Here is a 9048-nt window from a genome sequence, read left to right on the forward strand (position 1 = left end):
CCCGCCTTGATCTCTCTTCCTCCTCGTGAGCCAGCCTGACGAGGCCGTGCCTGAGGAAGCTCCGTGTCGTCCACCCCACGAGGCTTGGCCCCTCGCGAGGATCTTGGGTTTGTGCTGGTGAAGATGGGCCGTGCTGGGACCCCTTTTGAGCCACGCCGCAGGCCGCAGGCAGGCAAGTCTGGGGACCCCCGTTCCGAGAACGCCGACAGTAGCCCCCGAGCCCAAGGCTTGCCCGGACTTGGCCATGTAGGGAGGCGGAAGGGCAAGGGCGAAGCACCATGGGCCCTAACAGCCTGCGGCCTTGGGCACCGCGTGGCGGTTGACTGGACGTGGGTGCCTTAGCAGCCGCGCGAGTTGATAAGAGAGTGCCGTCCACCTAGGCCCTTCTTCTTGCTTTCCCCGGTTACCGTTCAGATCCCCTTTCCTGCGCTTCTCCTCCCTTCCTCCGAAATCTCCAGATCTGCTCTGACCGTGCGACCCAGGAAGCCATGGCGCCTCGCCAGCCCCCGGCTGCAGCTTGGTACTCATCTGCCCTGGACCTGCCGAACGTGTCGAAGGCGGGCCTTGCCCGGTTGCGCCGAATAGCGACGGCGCGAGGCATCGACGGGGCGAAGGTGTTCAAGACCGGCTCCGCCACCTCTGAGGGTCAGAGGAGCACCTTCTATCCACTCTTCGTAAGCGCCATTGTCGCTGGCCTGGTGCCTCCCTTCTCTGAGTTCTTCTTCTCTGTCCTCCGCCATTACAAGCTTCAGGCTCTGCATCTCCATCCCAACTCCGTCCTTCTCCTCGCGATCTTTGCTTATTGTTGCGAGGCCCACGTTGGGGTGCAGCCCTCAGTGGCCTTGCTGCGTCACTACTTCTCCCTCCGGACCTCTCGCGGTCCTGCTTCTGCGTGCGCGAGCTTCGTTGCGTACGGTGGCGCCATTGCCATCTTGAACTCTGGGAAGAGGATCGAGGGCTTCAGGAGCAAGTGGGTCTTGGTGGACGTTGAGCGCATCCACCCTCGGCTAATCTTTCCCACCGAGCAGCCCCGAGCCCCAGCAACTGGGGTCGAGTAGAGCTCACGGATCCCCGCGCGAAGATGGTGTTGAAGAAGATGGATGCGGATCTGAGGCCGGCCGACATGGCGGCGGCGAAGCTGACCGGCACGTCGTTGCTGAGGGAGTCCTGGGAGCACCAGCTGGCTCCTCTTCGGCAGTACTCGCTTCCAATGTGGAGGCCCCGTCCGAGCCCCGCGGCCTGGGCCGACGGAGACTTGGCTGCGGTTCTCCAATCTCTGGTCGGGGGCAGTGTGGCAAGGTTGGAGGGTGCTCCTATGCCCTTGTTCCTCCACGACGTCTGGGAGCGGGTAGTGAAGTCCATGCCCGTCTTCAACGGGGAAGGGCCTGTGCCCCTGGAGGCTCCCGAGGGACCGGTGGACGTGCCCTTCGGTGACTCCAGCGAAGACGAGGAAGGAGGGGAGCACGGAAAAGGGCTTGACTCCGAGGCGACTGACGGAGAGTCGAGGGCTCCCCTCCCTCGATGTAGGTCCCGCGTTCTCCGCCTCTCTCCGAAAGATGACAACGAGGATGACGACGAAGACGACGACGAGCAGGACGGCGGGAGCTCGCCCCCGATCCCGAAGAAGGACAGGACCGGGCTGATCTCCCGCGGGTCTCCCCCGGCACCGGGGCGAACCGCAGACGCACCTTCCGCCTCCAAGCTTCCCGAGGTTGACCCTTCCAGCCGGCTTTTAGGCTTCAAATTTGGCCGGAGGCCGCTTGAGCTCACTGGCGATGACCCGTAAGCGTTTGATTCTTGTCTTTATCTCTTGCTCTGCTTCTGAGGCTTGACGTCCGCATCTTTGGATAGGTTGGCGCCCGCAGCGAAGAAGTCAAAGGGGGCTCCTGAGGTTTTGTTCGTGAAAGCGCCCCAGAAGGAAGGTGATCGCGACGCACAAGCTTCTCCCACCCGGTCATCCTCGCGGGGCCTGACTGAGCCTACTGGGGCGAGCTCAGCCCCCATGGCCCAAGTGGCTCCCGAGGTGCTCCTGTCTGCCGCCACTGCTATAGCTGTCGGGGCGCGTCAGACTCTGCCTCAGGATGCTGCGGCCGTGCTACCGCCTTCTCCTCCTACTCCACCGGCTGCTATCTCCCCGACTCCTTCCGCCGTCCTGGACCGCGCTGTTGCTGAGCTGGACCGGCTGCGGCAGGATCTTCTCGGTGCTGACCCCCGCCTGGTGGTCGGGCGCTTGGAGCTGGTTTCTGGATGGGTTCGCTCCGACGCTTCGATTCGGGCGGCGCTGGTCCAAGCCTCGACGGCATGCGACGAGGAGAAGCAGGCCGTCCTTGAGGCGAAGGCTGCTCGCGATGTAGCCCTGGGAGAGGTGGTCGACGCTCGTGGTCGCTGCAAGGTGCTGGAGGACGAGCTGCAGGGCCTGCGGGATCAGCTCGTGAAAGAGGTTCGCCTTTGCCAAGAGCAGGAAGAGGACGTGAAGGCTCGTGAGGCGGTCGTCGAGGGCCGGGAGGCCAAGCTCAAGAAACGCCGCGACCGCCTAGGCGCGCTGGAGCAGGAATTGGGGGCGAGGAAGGCCGAGCTGGACGGCAAGGCCCTGGTCCTCGCCGAAGACCGCGTGGCCTTCACGGAGCTGGAGGCGAAGGCTCGCTCCTCGCTGAGGACGCTTTACGACAGCGGCCTGGAGAGTCCGCTGGCCGGCGCCGAGGACGGCCCCGCCAAGCTGCTTCCCTTCTTGGTCCACGCTCTTGAAGATGTCGCCCTTGGCCTCGGCCCCACGGCTGAGGCCGAGGCGCGTGTTCTGTCTTCTGCAGCACTGACGCGGGTTCTCACCCACATCCACCTTCGCGATCCCGGGTTCGACCTTGACAGCCTGCTGGAGCCCGTGAGCGGCCACCGTGTGGTGGCTGCTGCCAAGGCCGTGAAGGGTCGCGCAGAGGCTCTGCTGGGGAAGTTCCGGGCCTTCAGCACCAAGCCGGAGCAAGGCGCCGTCGATCCCACTGCTCTGTGAGGCGAACCCACGCTGCGCCGCTCCCCCGCCATCAAGTGACTCCATCGTGGCTCCTGTCCTGCTTTTGATTCCTGCACATGTATCATGCCTCGGGGAGGCGTTTAAACTTGCGCCTGATACTGGGATAACAGTGTGGACTGTAATATTTGCTTTCGAATTCCTTTGCAATTTGTGCTTTTCCTTCCTGCTTGCTTACGTTCTACGCCGGCAGAGCCCGGCCCCGCGCGTACCTCACCCAGCAATAGCCCCGACCGAAAACCAGGACAGGACCAAGGAGTGAGGGGCTACGTGACAAGTTAGGCTCCTGAGCCGCGATGCTCAGGAGTCCCCCTTGGCGCACGAATAGCAAGTAGGGAGGTGTGATGTGGGCGGATCCATCATTCTACGTCTGCAGAGCCCGGCCACGCGCGTACCTCACCCAGCAATAGCCCCGACCAAAAACAAGGACTGGACCAAGGAGTGAGGGGCTACGTGACAAGTTAGGCTCCTGAGTCGCAATGCTCAGGAGTCCCCCTTGACGCTCAAACTGCCTTCATACCTTGGCTCCGCTTGGGGAGAGGCGCGCGACGAACCAGGCCCGTGGGGACCTGGCTGGGCAGCGTGCGTCTGGGCGTGACCCTGGCGCAGCCCCCGTGCCCAGCCCCCTCGTGCGGCACTCCCAAGGGGAGGCGTTGCGATGAGGCTAGACACTGAGCACTGGGCTCCCTGAGGTTGATGCGGCCCGGAGGCCACCCTCAGTTGTTTATCACTAGCGCGGAGCATAGCGCTTCCGTATGAGTACGGGCATAGCCGCTCCTCGGCAGTGTCGTCAGCCAGCGCAGAGCATGGTGCTTCCACTGGTGCGTGGGAGGGGCCCCCTCCGGGAGGAGCCCCCGGGGCGTGTACAGCCCCGCCCTGACACGTGGCTGGCACGGTAGGGCCTGGTGAGGTGTATCTGGGCACCCGTGAGCCAGCGCGGGACTCACTGGGCCCTACCTCTAGGCGGGTTGCGCCTAGCACTGGGCCTTATCTTGTGTTGTGTCCCTGCAAGTTCGGTTAGATGCCTGCACTCTACGTCCTCGGGTCCCGGCCCTCGAGCTAGTCTCAGCCGTCGCTGGTATGCTAGGTCGTGATGCCGTGGTCAAGGCCAGAGGGTGAGGGCTGGAGAGCCAGTAAGAGCCCTGAGTCGCGATGCTCAGGTACCCCCCCCTTTAACGTGCAAGTGGTCAACATGGAGAAGAGGAGGCGCCGCGGACCGGCATCAAATAATCAAGCATGGCAGTTCTAACGCATAACCGGAAATGAACGCAAATGGGGTACATGCCATAGAGCCTGGCCCGAGCGGCTTGGGGATCATGCAGCCCGAGGGGCGCCCCCAACAAGGTAAGCTAACGACGCGAAATAAAAGGGATATACGCCGCAGGGACGGACCCACGCGGCCTGGGAATAATGCAGCCCTGGGGGCGCTCCCAGCTGGAAGTGAAACTTGAAAGATGTCACCTGATGACGCTGAAGACGAAGGGCCGTTGGTGTAGCCGGCTCGGTGGGCTGCGGAAGCCGATCCTCATGAGCCCCCAAGCCCAGGGGCCTCGGGAGGCTCCGGAGGCGCTGGCGGTTCCTCGCGGGCCATCTTCATCTCCGCCAGGGCTGTAGAGCACCTGGCCTCTTGCACCTCCGCGATGTCCCTCATGAGGCGCTGGTACGCGTCAGCCGCGCTCGGCAAGCCGTAAGGCATGCGAACGTAGATGTCGGGTGGACCTCGCAGCGCCCCACTCGCAAGGGCCAGAGGCGCTCCAGGGAGGCGACTTGGTTGAGCCCTGGTACGTCGACGCAGACGCACAGCCCGCCATCCTCGCCTGGATGGGGAGCCACTGCTGGTAGGCGGCGGGCGCCTCTCATGACTCTGGACTCCTGTAGCTCCTGAATGGCCTTGCTGACGAACTCCTGTGGGTCTGGATCTCCTTGCCTTGCTCCTTCTTGAGGGAAACGTGCTCTGAAACACGCCTCCATGTGGTGCCCCAGCGCCTCCCTCGTGACCCTTGCTAGGTCGGTGGCCCTCTAGGGGAGAGCCCCCGAGCCCTGCCTGAGGAGGGCGCCGGGCGCGCTTTCCTATGCGACGGAAGGAGGTTCCCCTGGGCAGGCACGGGCCCAGAGGGGCCTACCCCCTGATGGGCCAGGTCGGATGATGTCTTCTTCTTCTTGGGGGCGGCCTCGGGAATCCTCCTGCTTCTGCGATCTGGGTCCTCCAGTGACACGGCCTGAAAGGCTCGCCCCAGGGAACACACTGCGTCCTTCTCTTCACAGGGCACCGTGATGACTCCACCGCTCCCTGGCATCTTGAGGACGTTATAGCCGTGGTGAGTCACGGCCATGAACTTGGCCAGCGCCGGGTACCCGAGGATGGCGTTGTACGGCAGGCGGATGTGAGCGACGTCAAAGTCGATGAGCTCGGTGCGGTAGTTGTCACGTGCCCCGAAGGTGACGGGGAGGCGGACCTGCCCGATCGGGACTGTGGAGCCATCGGTGATACTGGAGAAGGGCTTGGTTGGCTGAAGCTGGCTGTAGGGCACTTGGAGGTTGTTGATCGTCTCCACGGACAGGATGTTGAGCCCTGCCCCGCCATTGATGAGGGTCTTGGTGACCACCACATTGCTGATGATTGGGGAACAAAGCATCGGGAGGACTCCGGCTGTAGCCCCACACTTGAGTTGATCTGCTGAGCTGAAGGTGATGGCACACGCCAACCACCTGAGAGGGCGCGTGGCTTCGAGCCTAGGGAGGGCTGCATTCACTTCACGGGCGAACTTCTTGAAGATGCGCTGAGAGGCTGGGGCCTGAGCTCCGCCCAGGATGCAAGCGATCGCGCGCGGCTCCTGGAAGCCCCCAGCCTCCTCGTCCTGGCGGCGGTCCTCGTTTCTCCTTGGCTGCGGCGGCAGCGGTGGGAGGCCTGCGTTGCCTTGCGGGCGATCCTCGCGAGGCTGATCCCTCTAGCCTCCCTCGCGAGGTGGGTCTTGCCAGCGATCCTCGCGAGGTTGGTCGCGCCATCCCTGGCGCGGGCCACGGTCTTCCCAGCGCCCTGTGTTCCTTCCTCCTCCTCGGCTGTATCCCCGGTCACCATGGTCAGGGCTACGACCGATCCTTCCTTCACGCACGGCTCGGAGTTCTTGGCATTCACTGGTGTTGTGGGTGTGGAGGTCGTGGTACACGCAGTACCGGCTGTCCTTGGGAGGTTCGGGCTGATCTCTGCCCCGCTTGGTGTCTGGTTCTGCCATGAGCACGGCAGCCCCCTTGCGCTTCACTTCCTTGGCCTTGAGCTTCTTCTCTTCTGGGTCTGCGGCAGGCAGCTCAAGGAGGGAGAGACGCCCTTCCTCATCCCTGGCGCACTTGTTCGCCAAGTTGAACAACTCCGAAGAAGTGCACGGGTCTTCATGCATGGCAAGCTCCTCCTTCATCTTGACGTCACGCACGCTGTCAGAGAAGGCTGAGATGATGGCCTCTTCAGTCACCTTGGGAATCTTGAGGCGTGCGTTGTTGAAGCGCTGGATGTACTTCTGCAGGGTTTCCCCAGGTTGTTGCTTGATGCGGCGCATGTCGCTCACGGCAGGTGGCCGGTCGTGAGTACCTTGGAAGTTGGCGATGAAGCGGGTGCGCATCTCTTCCCAGGAGGAGATTGTGCCTGGAGCCAGGTTCAGGAGCCAGGTGCGGGCCCCGTCCTTGAGCGCCATGGGAAACCTGTTCGCCATGGCCTTCTCATCTCCGTTGGCAGCTTCGATGCCCAGCTCGTAGAGCTGGAGGAACTCCGCAGGGTCGGCCGTGCCGTCGTAGCGAGGAGGCAGGTCCGGCTTGAACTTGCCCGGCCACGCGACGCTGCGTAGTTCGGTGGTGTAAGCGTGGCAGCCTGCTGTGGCCACGGGGGGCCTTGGGTGATGGAGAGCCTGGTCCTGCATGTCCCCACGCGCCGAAGCAGGAGGATGGTCGTGACGCGCTGGAGCAGGGAGTGCCCGGGCAGCTTCTGGCGGGCGAGGGACTTCTTGGCAGCTCTGCTCTTGCCGCGCTGGCACCTGACGGAGCGGGTTCCGCCCAGGGGCCACACGTCTTGGAGCCATGGCGTCTTCTTGAGGAGGAGGCGGCCGGGGCGCCGCCGGAGCCTCGTCGCCCGCGCAGGGCGGGGTGCGGTGCAGCGGAGCGGACGGCACGGAGGAGCCCCCTGCGGCGCGGACGAGTTCGGCGACGCGGTCGAGCCATTCTTCGTAGACGTCGTTGATGGGACGGTAGCGCAGGAGCTCGTTTGCCTCTATGAGTGCAGCCCGAGCCTCCATGGGCGCGCGAAGTGCGCAGGACGAAGATCCAGCCGGGGCGAGTGAGGGAGTCGCGGTGCGGCCGTCTTGGCGCACGGATGGATGCTGAGACGATGCTTACTGCGCGCCCCCCGCCGGGCCGGTGGCGGCGTTGACGGCGGGTGACGGGGAACGGCGAGGATGCCCGCCGACAGGGGCTGTCTGGGCGACGCGGGAAGCGAGGGCGGCGGAGAACGGAGCGGTGGAAGACGAACGGAGCGGTGGAAGCGAGGGCGGCGGAGAACGGAGCGGTGGAAGACGAACGTGCGTCAGACATGGGCGTGATGGTCGGAGGAGAACGGAGCGGTGGAAGACGAACTCCGGCGCACCCCTACCTGGCGCACCAAATGTCAGATTTCAGGTTCCGGTAGACCCTTGAGGTTCAACACTAGGGTGCGCGCGGAGATTTCGCCTCCTACCTCCCTGCACCCCTCCGCCACGCTAGGATCAAAGCTACGAAAAGAACAACACAAGGGACACAGGGTTTATACTGGTTCGGGCCACCGTTGTGGTGTAATACCCTACTCTAGTGTGTGGTGTGGTGGATTGCCTCTTGGGCTGATGACAATGGACAGTACAAGGAAGAACATCCTCGCGAGGGTCTGTTCTTGGCTGGGGCGATGAACTGCTGGGAGGAGTTCAGCCACCTTTCTCTCTCTCTCTCTCTCTCTCTCTCTCTCTCTCTCTCTCTCTACCACCTCTCTACTTGTCGAGCCCTTGGAGGAGACTGAGCCGAACCTTTTGCTACGTGGGTGGCCGGTCCTATTTATAGTGGCCCTGGTCCTCTCCCCAAATATTGACCGGGAAGGGAGCCAACAATGGCAGGCTAATTTGAAGGGGGACAGCAAGTATCAACTATCCTGACAAAAGTAGTCTTCCCCTGCGCAAAGCTCTGGTGATGACGCCGTCTTGGGCTCCACGGTGACCTCCATCTCGTAGTCCTCCTGGTCTTGGTCTCGTTGCACCGAAACGGCAACCTTTGCCTGATGCCTCGGTACTCCGCGGCTGCGCTTGCCCCCTTTGCACCAAAGAGGAAAGGAGGACGATGCGTGGGCTGGCACCCGCCTGGCGCCCTGAGTCGTCATGGCTTGCGTCACGGACACCTCGCGAGGTACCCCGCCTTGATCTCTCTGCCTCCTCGTGAGCCAGCCTGACGAGGCCGTGCCTGAGGAAGCTCCGTGTCGTCCGCCCCGCGAGGCTTGGCCCCTCGCGAGGGTCTTGGGTTTGTGCTGGTGAAGATGGGCCGTGCTGGGCCCCCTTTTGAGCCACGCCGCAGGCCGCAGGCAGGCAAGTCTGGGGACCCCCGTTCCCAGAACACCGACAGATAGCACACAAGGTGTTCCTCCGGTATTCGGGAGTTGCATAGTCTCATAGTCGAAGGAACATGTATAAGTCATGAAGAAAGCAATAGTAGAAAAACTAAACTATCATTATGCTAAGCTAATGGATGGGTCTTGTCCATCACATCATTCTCTAATGATGTGATCCCATTCATCAAATGACAACACATGTCTATGGTCAGGAAACTTAACCATCTTTGATTAACGAGTTAGTCTAGTAGAGGCATACTAGGGACACTCTGTTTGTCTATGTATTCACACATGTACTAAGTTTCCGGTTAATACAATTCTAGCATGAATAATAAACATTTATCATGATATAAGGAAATATAAATAACAACTTTATTATTGCCTATACGGCATATTTCCTTCATATAGGCCGAAATAG

The sequence above is a fragment of the Triticum dicoccoides genome, chromosome 5A (assembly GCF_002162155.2).
Source record: "Triticum dicoccoides isolate Atlit2015 ecotype Zavitan chromosome 5A, WEW_v2.0, whole genome shotgun sequence".
NCBI classification, from domain to species: Eukaryota; Viridiplantae; Streptophyta; class Magnoliopsida; order Poales; family Poaceae; genus Triticum; species Triticum dicoccoides.